The following is a 16014-nucleotide window of genomic DNA, read 5'->3' on the forward strand; positions in this document are numbered from 1 at the left end:
CATGCTACATCTTGAATCTATGCCACAGTAAGAGGAAATACTTAATAAATACAAAGCTAACAAGGCTTTGTTAAGGAATGAGACTAATATATTTTTACCGATTGATCCAACTATCCATTTCCATTATAAGGATTTTGGTGAAGATGTACCACCTGGTATTAAGTGTCTCTGTTGGTCCACTTCATAGTTCAGTTCTAGTTCAGTCACTCACTTGTGTCCGACTCTTTGCGACCCCAAGAATTGCAGCACTCCAGGCCTCCCTGTCCATCACCAACTCCTGGAGTTCACCCAAACTCTTGTCCACCGAGTCAGTGATGCCATCCAGCCATCTCATCCTCTGTCGTCCCCTTCTCCTCCTGCCCCCCAATCCCTCCCAGCATCAGGATTATGAAATTATGAAGCTTTTGAGAAAATATAAGACAATGAATGAAAAATGGTGACAAACTTTAAGCAAAATGTTAATTCATTTTTATCATTTCAGGGACCAGATTATAATACTACCTGGTGGACTAAAATTAAGATGAAATGAAGTTGATTCCAGACATAGATAAGTTTTTAAATGAACATCAAGTTCTTGGATTAACTCTATTCAATAAGTAAGCTTCAGTAAAATCCTCAACATGTATACACCTTTAGCTAAAGATTTGTGATAATTCAGGAACTGTCAGTGCTTCATTTACACAGCAGGTCACATAGTGCTCGTTATGGGAATGAGATGCCATGAAGAGGGAAGGATAATGTTAACCTACTTAGGAAAATTATCTATGTTACCTAAAAAGGCCTGATAAGATGATTGATAAGATGGTACAATTCATCTTTTTTGTAGTGTAGCTTGTTTTTATTTATGTCCACAAATATTTCCCAGGTGGCCCTAGTTTTAAAGAACCTGCCTGCCAGTACAGGAGACCCAGGAGACGTGGGTTCGATCCCTGGATCGGGAAGATCCCCTGGGGAAGGAAATAGCAACCTGCTCAGTATTCTTGCCTGGAGAATCCAATGGACAGAGGAGCCTGGAAGGCTATTGTCCATGCGGTCACAGAGAGTCAGACATGACTGAAGTGACTTGGCACGCACAAATATTTCAAGATACAATTTATTTTTACCAAAAATGTAAGCAGATCCACAAATTTTCCGAATACAAAGAAAAATAATTTTATATATACTGAAAAGAAGCAGCTCCATTGCTGTTGAAACATCCTTCTCCCTTCATCCAAACCACCCTTGTCTCAGCTAACTCTATTAGACTCTTCATCTTCAATTTCAATCCTTTCTCCTGAGAAATCAAAATGCAAGAAGCAAAGAAAGCCACATGTGAAAACAGCACAGTGAAAGACACAAAAGAGGCTCATGCAAACTGAAGACTCAAAGAAAACCAAGAGAATACTATGAAGTCTAAAGAAGGAGGCTGCAGGCTAGCCCCTGGTCCTGCAAAGACCAGGGGCCTCTGTTCCCCCAAATGAAGAATCCTTTGGCCCAATGCTAGATAATATAGAACTTTATACAGAGGTGAAAGAAGTTATAAATTATGAATCTAAATCATATTTTTAATTTCATAAACATACCAGTCTTTCTATCAAATAAGTAGCTGCTCATTCAAATAGTCACCTTAGCTGCCTACTCACTTGTTCTAATGAAACAGCATTGCTCAAAAACAGTCACTCTTTATGAAATGCCTCAAGTCATTAGTTTCATTTAGAGTCAGGTTTCTTTTAAGACCATGGGTGATACTGTACCTCTCATGATCAAATTATCCATCCAATTTTATGCCTATAAGATATTTGGCTATTTCAAAAAAAAAAAAAATCAATTTGATCTTAATTAGGACAGTCTCAGGTTCTTGGGGTTATTTCAAATGGGAGTTACAAAGTGTTGCTGTATTAATAGAATTTATGTGTGTATATTCCCAAGGAGAGAACTTTGAGGGTCATCATTCATTTGGATGAATTAGTTCTAGCTTATTAGCTAAAATGGGCTTCCCCGGTGGCTCAAAAAGTAAGGAATCTGCTTGTAACGCAGGAGATCCATGTTCAATTCTTGGGTTGGAAAGATCCCCTAGAGAAAAGAACGGCTACTTACTCCAGTATTCTTGCCTGGGAAATCCCATGGGCAGGGGAGCCTGGTGGGCTACTGTCCATGGGGTTGCAAAGAGTTGGACATGACTGAATGACTTTAGCTTTCACTTTTATTAGCTAAAATGGTAGGTGACAGTCACACAGAGCTCTAGATAGCCAAAAAACTGGCATATAGTTAGCTCTGGCCCCTTTCGTCATACTAGTAGACTGACAGTGATGGCATGAAAGTAATAATGTCACAGGCCACGTTCAGCATCTGCTTCTTCACCTTAAAGTAAAAAAAAAAAAAAAAAACCAAACCCACAGGCGATAAAGCTTAAAGTTGTATATCTATCCTTAGAATACCCCCAAATAAAATTATTACGAGAATACACTGTCAGTTCTTCTTACCTAATACAGTAGGTATTTGGTGCCTAAATTGTTATGAATAAAGAAAGTCTTGAAGCAACTGACATGAAAATTATAGGTATGAATAAAAGATTGAATTTACAAAATGAGATGAAGTAATTGAAGAATACCAAGAGTCAAAGGTCAGTCAGGTAAACAGCAAGATTTCTTAAGGATAATAAATTGAACAAAAATAGACTAAAATACAAAGAAGAAGGTGGAGTTTCAGGTGGAGGAAGGGAAAGAGATAGTGAAGGTGGATTTTTTTCAGTAGGTTTGTAAAGGAGGAGTCACAGATGCCAGGTTTTAAAAAAAAAGCAAAAAGAATACATCCTGTTGTTCTATGCACTAAATGAAAGACACCAATGATATAAGGTTGTGCGGCCTAATCCCGTTTTAGTGGTACCTTTGTAACCTTTTTTGACTGAATAATTCAGTTGCTGAAAACAGTGGGCTTCAGGCTATGTTTAGAAGCTCCCTCATTCTCTCCCTAGACTCTACCTGTAATCCCACGTGGCTCCTTGGAAAAAAACTTTTGAGAAGGAGGTTGCATGAGTCAGGTTTTTGGATCAGTACAAATTCATGTCCATTACAGTAAAAGTAATTCCAAAGGATTCTGAGTCCATTTTTGTGACAGATAACTGTTATATAAACCTTTGGCATCAGCAGATTAATCCATGACATGCATGATAATAGACACAAAAGTATAGATAACATACTGTGAGATTTTAGATACATGTTCTGGGGGGAAAACCACAAGGCAGAAGGAAAAAACAAAAGGCATAATACATGCTCCCTTGTGATACAAACCAGAACACTACATTTAGGAAGCAACATACATTGTCCGAGTATAAATCTGGTTAAATTATTAGAATGAAAAAAAAAGTCTATAGAAATTCTTGGAAAATACTGTTAGATCTCAACAGCTAGAATAGAAAGTAATTTGAAGTTTGTGTATTTGTATCCAATATTCCAAAAACACCCATGATAGTGCTCTAAGTTTTAGACTGTGTTATATATTCTCTCAATAGTCTGTGGTAATGGCAAGTCAGATGATCACTTCTGCATATAAAGACAGTCCAGACCTGATGAGCATCAGCTTTCTCTACATCATTTCATGCTGGGATGCCAAGTGAAAGAGGTCCACTGTGCCACTGGCCAGTGGCAAGGTAGCAGAAGGCATCCAAGAAAACAAACAAATCAAGTTTGAAGGGCCTGTAATCTTTGTGCTGAAAGTGTAAAAATCGAAAGGACTGAAAACACAGCCCATTTACCACGAGGGCATTCCTGCCTCAAAGGATCTCCTGTGTGACCACGGTCAAAATACAGAGAAAGGGAACCGTTTGTTCTTTATTCTCTGAGCTACCAATACTTCTTTTTCTTTCCATTTTGTATTTCCACTCTCATTGCTACACATGTTTGGCTAGATCTCCACACACAATATGCCTAAATAAGAAGTCAGGGAAAAGAGCCTTGGCCACCAGAATGTAATGGATGGAAGCCAGGTTCACAGACTGACCAGGATTTTCAGTCATTAGCTTTCCATACAGAGTTGGCTGTCACTGGGAGTTTTAATAAATGCCATTAGAAAATGAGCAATATACTTGGAACCAAAAGACCAAGACTTGAGTCCCAGTGCAAGTCCTTATTAGCTCTGAAACCTCAGGTAATAAGTCACGTTTGTCTCTTTGATTCAGTCTCCTCATCTATAAATCATCAAGTTTGGAATCCTAAATTCCTTCTAGATCTAACATTCCTAGGATCCTATTCATTATTTTGAATTGATTTCAGTTCTTATCTCAGCCTCTGAGCTCATACTTAGGAATGGGAAATTTCACAGCATAATTATTAAAACTGTTCATTGAGTGCTTATTATGCATGAGCACTGGGGTACAATGTTATATATATTTATTTCTACTCTTTCCAATGATTCTCAATCTCCTTTTGCAGATGAAAAAACTAACCTTCAAAGATATTAAGGAATTTTCCCAAAGTCACATAGCAGTGAGATGCTGAACTGGAATTGATAATCAGATTTTTTTTTAAAAATTCTAACATCTACACTTCTTGCATTATACTACACTGCCTTCTCCTCCAGGATCTCAAATAAGAGATCTCTTTTAATATCCACTAGGGGCAATGGCACCCCACTCCAGTACTCTTGCCTGGAAAATCCCATGGGCAGAGGAGCCTGGTAGGCTGCAGTCCATGGGGTCGCACAGAGTCGGACACGACTGAAGCAACTTAGCAGTAGCAGTAGCAGCAACAGGGGCATTTTTTCAGGGATGAAAAAGTTGAAGATGAAAACATATCCTGAACAATAAAGGTAAAAATTTAACATGTTGATTTTACACACACACTTTGCACACATAACTGTGGAAATCCTCATAAGTTAGCTTGTCAAGAGAGAGGATTTTTCCCTCAAACACTGAAATATTCCCCAGCATGGAATTTAAATATAACCCCAAATAGTAAACATTATGAACTGTACATTTACTTGGTTTAGCAAACATTTTCTTGAGCATGGACTAAGTATTAGGTTTGATGAGGGATGCTGGATATATACGGCCTCTGCCCCTTGGAGAAATCTTGAGCATAGCAAGCTGACTCTGGACCATGTGACATGATGGGGGGGTGGGGGCGGGAGGGTGCAAAGCACACAGGATAAGAATTTTTAATCCAACTTCTACATTAAGAAAGACTCTCAAGAAAGTATAATGCAAAAATTATACCTTCAGGATTCAGCACAAGCCATACAGAGGATGTGGCCAAGGGATTGTAGGGAACAACAGAGGGATGTGAGAAGGTGACTCAGGTTGGGGAAACCACATGTTCACAATGGCAGGAGAGTCTATGGAAGGGACTCTGCTTGGTTATAGCTTGCTCCTAAGGAGCATGGTTGAAGATGAGGCTGAAAGTGAAAGAAAGTGAAGTCGCTCAGTTGTATTCAACTCTTTGCGACCCCAAAGACTGTAGCTTACCAGAATCCTCAGTCCATGGGATTTTCCAGGCAAGAATACCGGAGTGGGTTGCCATTTCCTTCTCCAGGGGATCTTTCCAACCCAGGGACCGAACCTGGGTCTATCACATTGTAGGCAGACGCTTTACCATCTGAGCTACCAGGGAAGCCTGAAGATGAGGCTAGAGAGGAGAAAATGGCCTGATCATGAAAGTCTGCAGAGTCTTGGTACACAGATTTGACTTTGTCCTGAAGGCAACCATAATTATGAAAGAATTTTAAAATGGAAAGTTGTATGATAAGATATTTTGTGTAGAAAGCTGAGCATGACAACAGTGTGAAAGACCTACTAAAATAAGACAGAGTACTAGACCAAGAATGAAGGGAACATAAATGAAACCCTCAGGAGAGCTTTGTAGAGTTGACCATACAGAACCCAAGAATGGCATGTGCTATAAAGAAAGCTGTTGATAAGGTGCTATAGAAGCATGACCTTTGCAGTCAAACAGCTCCTCATGGACAGAAGGGCCCTGAGCTTGGTTTAATGCTCTGCCATTGTCATCCTGTGTCTTGTAGGCAAAGTCAGATGTGACAATGGGGGATAAGTATGAACAAAGGAGATACACACAACACATGTGTCTGCTGTTCCTTGACATTCCACTTGCCTGAATGTTTGAGATGACCCCAAAGCACAGAATTTCAGCGGACTCATGATATGCACGAGTTCAGCAAGATTCAAAACAAATACAGGATTGGTATGTTTTGTCTCTGATTAAGAAGGGATGTTGATGGCCACAAGAGGCTTTACTTTCTATTTGAATCAGAAACATTTTAACACAGATAGAAAGCAATGCCGTTCTAAGAAACAAGAGCAAATGGGGAGCTCCATCATATCCTTCCATGAGTTACTTCCTTATAGAAGGGAGGAAAATTTCTCCCCCTACCCTTCTTGAGTTCTTTTGGCCGGTCTAATAATTAAATTGACACATGACAGAGTAGCTGGAGGAAAAAAAAGCAAATTTAATTTGAATGTACAGAGCTCTCATGGAAATAAAAATTAAGAACTGAACAAAGCAGACAGTCTTTATACTTTTTAGAAAAAGAAACAATAAAATTTTGAGAAATTGACAAGACAAACTTGGGCCTGGGTGCTTCGTTAATGAAAAATATAAACAGAGTTAGGGCTTGGTTATGAAAGTTAGTTATGAAAGTGAAGTTGCTCAGTCAACACGACTCTTTGTGACCTCATGGACTGTAGCCTACTAGGCTCCTCCGTCCATGGGATTCTCCAGGCAAGAATACTGAAGAGAGTTGCCATTTCCTTCTCCAGGGGATCTACCCAACCCAGGGATTGAACCTGGGTCTCCTGCATTGCAGGCAGATGCTTTACCCTCTGAGCTACCAAGGAAGGCTGGAAGTCTAGGGCTTTGGGTACTACCTAAATTAGCAAAGAAATAACAATGTTTGTTTGTATGGGCTTCTTGGCCCTGAATACCCTACCTCTGGTGATGAGGATGTCTCTCTGTGTCCTAGTACAGGGAGAGTGCCTTTCACATGAGAGACTCATTTCCTGATTTCGGGGGGACAAAAAGAGGGGTCAGAGTCCTCTTCTTGTGCTAACTGTTTTTCTAATAACTTTAATTCAGAATAATCCATATGCCTCTGTGGCATTTTCTGGAGTAGCCCTGAGCCCCAAATAAGGACTTCCCTGGTGGCTCAAACGGTAAAAAAAATATCTGCCTGCAATGCAGGAGACCCAAGTTTGAGTCCTGGGTCAGGAAGATCCCTTGGAGAAGGGAATGTCAACCCACTCCAGTATTCTTTCCTGGAGACTTCCACAGACAGAGGACCCTGGCAGGTCCATGGGGTTGCAAAGAGTTGGACACAAATGAGTGACTAACACTGAGCCCCAAATATTCATATTCACCTAAGCTGAAGATAATAACAAAGAAGAAAAGAAAAAGAAAGAGCAATCCATATGGAGCAAACCCATACTGTCTTTTCTTTCCAATTCAGTCCTTCCTTTCTTGTCATCAGTAAGCAAATGGTAGAGAGTATTAATAGAATGTGTGCATGTCAAGAAAGGGAATAAAATTGTTGAGTTCCTTGTGTGCAACATTTTCACTGTTCTGATAAAAATGAAAGATGTGCATATTTGAACAATAAAATATGAACTATATAATTTTGCTGATTCAGCATAAAATGAAATGCTCTTTTATTTGAGCTTAAAACTAACATTGCACAAAATAAGGATGAACAATAAAAATTGTGTTAATTTAAAATTTTAATTTTCTTAGAAGACATTCATTCAGTTCAGTTCAGTTCAGTCGCTCAGTTAAATCCGACTCTTTGCGACCCCATGAATTGTAGCACGCCAGGCCTCCCTGTCCATCACCAACTCCAGGAGTTTACCCAAACTCATGTCCATTGAGTCAGTGATGCCATCAAGCCATCTCATCCTCTGGCGTCCCCTTCTCCTCCTGCCCCCAATCCCTCCCAGCATCAGAGTCTTTTCCAATGAGTCAACTCTTCACATGAGGTGGCCAAAGTACTGGAGTTTCGGCTTTAGCATCATTCCTTCCAAAGAAATCCCAGGGCTGATCTCCTTCAGAATGGACTGGTTGGATCTCCTTGCAGTCCAAGGGACTCTCAAGAGTCTTCTCCAACACCACAGTTCAAAAGCATCAATTCTTAGGCTCTCAGCCTTCTTTACAGTCCAACTCTCACATCCATACATGACCACTGGAAAAACAATAGCGCTGTGAAAGTGCTGCACTCAGTATGCCAGCAAATTTGGAAAACTCAGCAGTGGCCACAGAACTGGAAAAGGTCAGTTTTCATTCCAATCCCAAAGAAAGGCAATGCCAAAGAATGCTCAAACTACCACACAATTGCACTCATCTCACACACTAGTAAAGTAATGCTCAAAATTCTCCAAGCCAGGCTTCAGCAATACGTGAACCATGAACTTCCTGATGTTCAAGCTGGTTTTAGAAAAGGCAAAGGAATCAGAGATCAAATTGCCAACATCTGCTGGATCATGGAAAAAGCAAAAGAGTTCCAGAAAAACATCTATTTCTGCTTTATTGACTATGCTAAAGCCTTTGACTGTGTGGATCACAATAAACTGTGGAAAATTCTTCAAGAGATGGGAATACCAGAGCACCTGACCTGCCTGAGAAACCTATATGCAGGTCAGGAAGCAGCAGTTAGAACTGGACATGGAACAACAGACTAGTTCCAAATAGGAAAAGGAGTTTGTCAAGGCTGTATATTGTCACCCTGCTGATTTAACTTATATACAGAGTACATCATGAGAAACGCTGGACTGGAAGAAGCACAAGCTGGAATCAAGATTGCCAGGAAAAATATCAATAACCTCAGATATGCAGATGACACCACCCTTATGGCAGAAAGTGAAGAGGAACTCAAAAGCCTCTTGATGAAAGTGAAAGTGGAGACTGAAAAAGTTGGCTTAAAGCTCAACATTCAGAAAACGAAGATCATGGCATCTGGTCCCATCACTTCATGGGAAATAGATGGGGAAACAGTGGAAACAGTGTCAGACTTTATTTTGGGGGCTCCAAAATCAGTGCAGATGGTGACTGCAGCCATGAAATTAAAAGGCGCTTACTCCTGGGAAGAAAAGTTATGACCAACCTAGATAGCATATTCAAAAGCAGAGACATTACTTTGCCAACAAATGTCCATCTAGTCAAGGCTATGGTTTTTCCTGTGGTCATGTATGAATGTGAGAGTTGGAATGTGAAGAAGGCTGAGCACCGAAGAATTGATGCTTTTGAACTGTGGTGTTGGAGAAGACTCTTGAGAGTCCCTTGGACTGCAAGGAGATCCAACCAGTCCATTCTGAAGGAGATCAGCCCTGGGATTTCTTTGGAAGGACTGATGCTAAAGCTGAAACTCCAGTACTTTGGCCACCTCATGCGAAGAGTTGACTCATTGGAAAAGACTCTGATGCTGGGAGGGATTGGGGGCAGGAGGAGAAGGGGACGCCAGAGGATGAGATGGCTTGATGGCATCACCGACTCGATGGACATGAGTTTGGGTAAACTCCTGGAGTTGGTGATGGACAGGGAGGCCTGGCGTGCTGCGATTCATGGGGTCACAAAGAGTTGGACACGACTGAGTGACTGAACTGAACTGACTGGATGGACCTTTGTTGGCAAAGTAATGTATCTGCTTTTGAATATGCTATCTAGGTTGGTCATGTGGCCCACTGGAGAAGGGAATGACAAACCACTTCAGTATTCTTGCCTTGAGAACCCCATGAACAGTATGAAAAGGCAAAATGATAGGATACTGAAAGAGGAACTCCCCAGGTCGGTAGGTGCCCAATATGCTACTGGAGATCAGTGGAGAAATAACTCCAGAAGGAATGAAGGAATGGAGCCAAAGCAAATACAATACCCAGTGGTGGATGTGACTGATGATAGAAGCAAGATCCGATGCTGTAAAGAATATTGCATAGGAACCTGGAATGTCAGGTCCGTGAATCAAGGCAAATTGGAAGTGGTCAAACAGGAGACGGCAAGAGTGAACGTCGACATTCTAGGAATCAGAGAACTAAAATGGACTGGAATGGGTGAATTTACCTCAGATGACCACTATATTTACTACTTTGGGCAGGAATCCCTCAGAAGAAATGGAATGGCCATCATGGTCAACAAGAGTCCGAAATGCAGTACTTGGATGCAATCTCAAAAACGACAGAATGATCTCTGTTTCCAAGGCAAACCATTCAATATCACAGTAATCCAAGTCTATGCCCCAACCAGCAATGCTGAAGAAGCTGAAGTTGAACAGTTCTATGAAGACCTACAAGGCCTTTTAGAACTAACACCCAAAAAAGATGTCCTTTTCATTATAGGGGACTGGAATGCAAAAGTAGGAAGTCAAGAAACACCTGGAGTAACAGGACAATTTGGCCTTGGAATATGGAATGAAGCAGGGCAAAAGCTAATAGAGTTCTGCCAAGAGAATGCAGTGGTCATAGCAAACACCCTCTTCCAACAACACAAGAGAAGACTCTACACATGGACATCACCAGATGGTCAACACCGAAATCAGATTGACTATCTTCTTTGCAGCCAAAGATGGAGAAGCTCTATATAGTCAACAAAAACAAGACCGGGAGCTGATTGTGGCTCAGATCATGAACTCCTTATTGCCAAATTCAGACATTCATTCACAAATAACAATACGACAAGTCAAGAGACCATGGAAGAAAGGAAAACATTTTCTATTTTAGTATGTTCCGTTCTGTGTCACTGTTTTCCTCTTTTCTTTTCTTTTTTTTTTTTTTTAGTAAAGGGTGTTGTGTTTTCCTTTTACCTTGGGCCCTGCAAATTATGTAGCAGGTCCTGGCGCTTAATGCACAGAGAGATTCACAGAGATGCTACAAAACACATGTGAACATTTTCAAGGAGAGGAAGAGTAACTGTGGGTATTGAAAGTGTGGCCCATGGACTGAAGTTGGTTTCTGAAGTGTTTGTTCCATAAAGAGATATTAGGATATAGTAACTGAGAGTGTTTAGAAAGATTATAGCAATTTGATGATAATTTTATGTCTGTCGAATCTAGTAATAAAATATTTGAGCTTGTATTTTGTATGCATTGGATTTCTAAGTTTATTTTCTAGCAATGTGCTTTTATTCTATTTTACAAAAATATCAAATCACAACAGGTTGAAAATGAAAACAATAAACCAACAAAAACCTGCTCTTTCTCCTCAGGTACTTTGAGGAGCCAGATTGAAAGGATTCATCCTTTGCTACAGATTGTATGTGTTTTGCCCATGATATGTTTTTGTTGTGGACATGTTATTTTGTCTTTGCAGACACACGATTATTTCCAGGACAGATATTTTATCATTTCTAGGAACAATGACATGGGGTTAATATTATTGCACAGCTACTTCTGGGAGGAACTGTCCCATAAAAATTAAGAATGTCCCCCTATGATCACATCTTCCTCTCCTGATATCTTTTCCTGCTCTACTTGTCCCCTCCCCCTAAATCTGGTTCTCTAGACCCTCCATCATTTTCTGTCCTCTCAGTTTGCCTATCCATCTTCATCTGTTCTCATTTATGCTTGAGAAACATTCACATAGACCTTTTTTTTTTTTTAATCTTATTTATTTATCTGGCTGTGTCAGGTCTTCATTGCCGTATGCAGGATCTTTTTTGTGTCATGTAAGACCCATTTTGGTGGACAGACCTGTTACCTGTGGCTTATGGACTCCAGAGTGTGAGGGCTTAGTCGCTCTGTGGAATGTGGTAACTAAGATCCCTGACCAGGGATTGAACCTGAGTCCCCTGCATTGTAAGGCGGATTCTTAAACACTGGACCACCAGGGAAGTCCTTCATATAGACCTTTGATTGCCTTCCTCTTTTATCCTCTTCCTGCATTTGACAAGTTTGGTGGCTTTCAAACCTGTATGCCTATTACAATCACTGGCGGATCCTTTTAAACAAATTTCTGGTCCTCACCTTTAGTCTTTTTATGTTATTGCTCTTGAATAGGTCCCAGGATAAAGTTAATATGTAAAAGCTTCTTCGGAGAATCCAATAGCCAGGCTAATCCCAAACCTTGGGAAATTCACTATTCATTTCCTCTGCTTCTGCCTTAGGGCTGTAGGACAATGCTGAAAAATTCCATAATGGACCAGTTATTCCACCCCTAATGAAATAATATGATTCACTTGTGTCTTAATGGTTGTCAGCTATTCTCTTTGCTTATAATCAATGGTGGCTATCAGAAGAAAGTCTGCAGACTGAAAAGGTTAAGGACATAGATTCTGGAGCTTATTGCTTGTGTGACCTTGGGCAAGTTTCTTAACGATCATGTGCCTCAGTTTCCCCATCATAAAATGAAGGTGATGATTACACTCAGGATTGTAAAAAAAGGTTAAATAAGCTCATACTGGTAAAGTACTTTTTTAACAGTGCCTGGGAGAAGACAATGGCACCCCACTCCAGTACTCTTGCCTGAAAAATCCCATGGATGGAGGAGCCTGGTAGGCTGCAGTCCATGGGGTCGCTAAGAGTCAGACACGACTGAGCGACTTCACTTTCACTTTTCACTTTCATGCATTGGAGAAGGAAATGGCAACCCACTCCAGTGTTCTTGCCTGGAGAATCCCAGGGACGGGGGAGCCTGGTGGGCTGCCATCTATGGGGTCACACAGAGTCGGACACAACTGAAGTGACTTAGCAGTAGCAGTAGCAGTATACAGTACGCATGATAAATATGCTTGTTAAAATAGTACTAACACAGTTATGTAAAGTTTAAAAATAAAATAAAATTAAAAAAAAAAAATCTAAAAAAAAAAAAAAAAGAAAAAAAAATAGTACTAACAAATTGAATCTTTTATAGGACCTACTCCAGGACAGTCTGCAATCCTTATTCTCAGTTTCCTTCCCATCTTCATTTTGGTCTCATATTTTATTGATAACATTTGACATGAGCTATTTGGTTTTCTCTGCCTTTCATTTAAACACTTCTCTGTAATTCCATCCATTCTTTTTCTCCTTCCTACCAATCCCTAAAAAAGACATATCTTTGTTTTTCAAGTTGACTCCCCTCAGCCATGTCTTGGCTTCCATTCCCCGCTACCCAAACTCAAAGGCCTTTCTCCAACATCTGTCTCCCCCTCCCTTCTTTGTGATTGGATTGCTGCTAATCTCAGTTTAAATATGCTCAGTTCTCTCTCAAATTAAGCCTTTATTTCACTTTGTCTGCTCCTCAAGTTGTCGTTTCTCTTCTTTTCTCCATCAGGATACTTTTTGTTTTCTCTCTTGCTGACAAGTATTTCCTGAACAACTTTTCTAAACTCAAAAACTTTAAACCTTTGAAAGATCAGTGGATCTTCATACATCAACCACTTCTGTTCAAGAAGTCACTTGATTTAATGGTCTTTTTCCCTTCAGTGATGATGCTTCTCCTTTGCAGTATTTAACACATCAACCACTTCTTCTTATCAATAAGTTCCCCCTTCCTTGACTTTCATGGAGTTACCACCTCCACTTCTTCTTTACCTCTCTGCTCCTGCTCCATCGTCTTTGCTGATACTTCTTCTTTGGCTCTCTCTCCAGTGTTTCCTAAAGATCTAAACTGAGCTCTCATCCCTTCCATTTATTATCTACCTGTTAATAATCTTACTCAATTTCTTAATTTCTCTATGTAGATGAAATGGAATTCTCTCTCTTCATCGCAGCCTCTATTTTCACTGGATATCTCCCTATCACAAAGATATCTCAGACTCATAATGAATAAAATTCAAATAACCCCTTTCCCTCCCCAAGCTTCTGGGGTTTCTTAATTTTATTAAATGTATCATCACCTGCTAGTTAAACAGACTTGAAACGTCATTGCTAACTAGCATAATTTCTCCTTCACCACTTTTCCTCCCCCTGAAGCCCAGATTGAAATCTATCAGTTCTATCTCTGCAACATCTTTGACATCCACTTTCTTATTTCCATTCCCACAGCCAAAACCCTACATTGAGGCCTTCCCACTTCTCAGAAGAACTACTTTAACGTCTTTGACTCCACCTCTGGGCTTCCCTGAACGATAGATACTCTGTTAACATCACATTCAAAAAAGCTCCAAAGTCTCCCTATTGCCTAAAAAGTAAAGAATTAATTCCTTAGTCCAACATTTGAAGTTTTCCATGATCTAGTCTTGACCTACTCTAGTACCCCAAGCTGGAGTCATCCCAATGACTCACTATTCCCTGCCCATATACAAAGTACCTACCTCTGTGTTTTCATCTCTCTAACCTTTACCAAAACTCAGTTTATCCAGCTACTCTCAAATTCTACTTGTTTTTCAGTATGGAAACCGTGAATGGAATTTAGAAAAAGTCCAGAGGTTTGTCCTCCATAGATCAGGAGGACATAGATCAACAGAAAGGTAGACCTATTTCCCTTAGATCTCCATGATGGCAAGAGCACGGTGGTCTAGAGGGTCACTCAGCCTGGATTAATGATTTGATCTGTGCCTTGAAAAAGGTCAAGAAATTGCAAGAGTGAATAATAACTGTAGATCCTGAGAATTTATCTGTATCAGAAATACTCTAATTAGCCTAAAGTAACATTAATAGGGTATGGGTAGCTGAAAAGTTTGCACATGCTTACATACCCGCACACACAGCACTAAACACTTATAATTGCTAATGCTCTGATTTAGTACTTTAAAATAGCACAAAGCCATTTAAGAATATTTGGACTGTATGTCAAATGGGTAATATTGTATTATTGGGATAGACAAAATTACAGCAATGGAATATCTAAGCCATTTTTTAAAATATTTATTTTTATTTTCTTGTTTATTTGGCTGTGCCAGGTCTTAGGTACAGCATGCGAAGTCTTCTGCCTTCACTGTAGCTTGTGGGATCTAGTTCCCTGACCAGGGATTGAACCCGGACCCCCTGCATTGGGAGCGTGGATCTTAGCCACTGGATGACCAGGGAAGCCCCCTAGCTATGTCCTATTTCAGCTCCCTCCCTACTATGCTGGACTCCCTGGCATGTCATATCTTCTCTCGGATCCTGCTCTTCTCTACACAGAGATGATCAAACAGCTCAAGAAGAAGCTTTCCCCCAAATCCAGCTTTTCCTATCTCTCCTCTCACACAGCTTCACCCTCTACAACAAGTGATACCCTCCAGAAATTTATTTCCAATAACCCGTTTTCTTTGAGGGCATAGATGTGTATTCTGACTAGGCAATGCTTTTCTGCATCAGTTGACATGTGAGCTGTATCTCTTTCAGAGGGGTTAGTTTTACTTTAATAAGAACTTTTAAACTCTGCCAAATGAATGTCGTGTAAGTATTTAAGTGGCTTAATAGGTACAGCAATTGGGCTAGAAATGAAAAGGTGGGGAAATGAAGACAGAATAGACAGGGAACAAATTTGAAGGAAAGAATGACTAGTGGAAATTCTAGCTTAAATCATGTATCAAGCTGACACTTGGCAGGAAAAAGGCAAACAGGTTTTTCTTGTATTGGTTTGTCTCCCACAGCCCAGCTAGTGCATCCTCTTCCTGCTCTGTTTAGGACCAAACATTGCAAGCCAAGGACACATGTTTTCCTGAGTACTTGAAGTCTCGACTTCAAGTTTCAGGCAAAGTTCATAGCTTTCAAAACCCAAAATTGCTTCTAATGGTTAGAACCCTAAAGCTCTGGGTTAAATTGCTTCTTATGAATGGTCCATGATATAAGAATGTGACTTCAGCTAAAGAAAGAGATAAAGAGGCAACAATCCAAAGACACTTTGGGAATATAAAAGTTGACATCAGGTGTGACCTTGGAATAGTCATTAAACCTCTGGACCCAAGTTTTTAGAACATACAATAATAACTGGGATTTCTGTAAAAACCTGTTGAGCTGTTCTCATAGCGAGCATGTGCAAAGATATTTTCCCAGTAACAAAATGTTCTCTGTAATAGATGATGGCTTTGTTTTTTCGTGCACAGAAAGATAGACACAAATATTAGAGATCAGACAATGATTAAATAAAGTTTTCTCCTGAATTAAACAAAGATACAAGTAGCCAGAGTACAACAGAACACA

Source organism: Bubalus kerabau, chromosome 5 (assembly GCF_029407905.1).
Source record: "Bubalus kerabau isolate K-KA32 ecotype Philippines breed swamp buffalo chromosome 5, PCC_UOA_SB_1v2, whole genome shotgun sequence".
Lineage (NCBI taxonomy): Eukaryota > Metazoa > Chordata > Mammalia > Artiodactyla > Bovidae > Bubalus > Bubalus kerabau.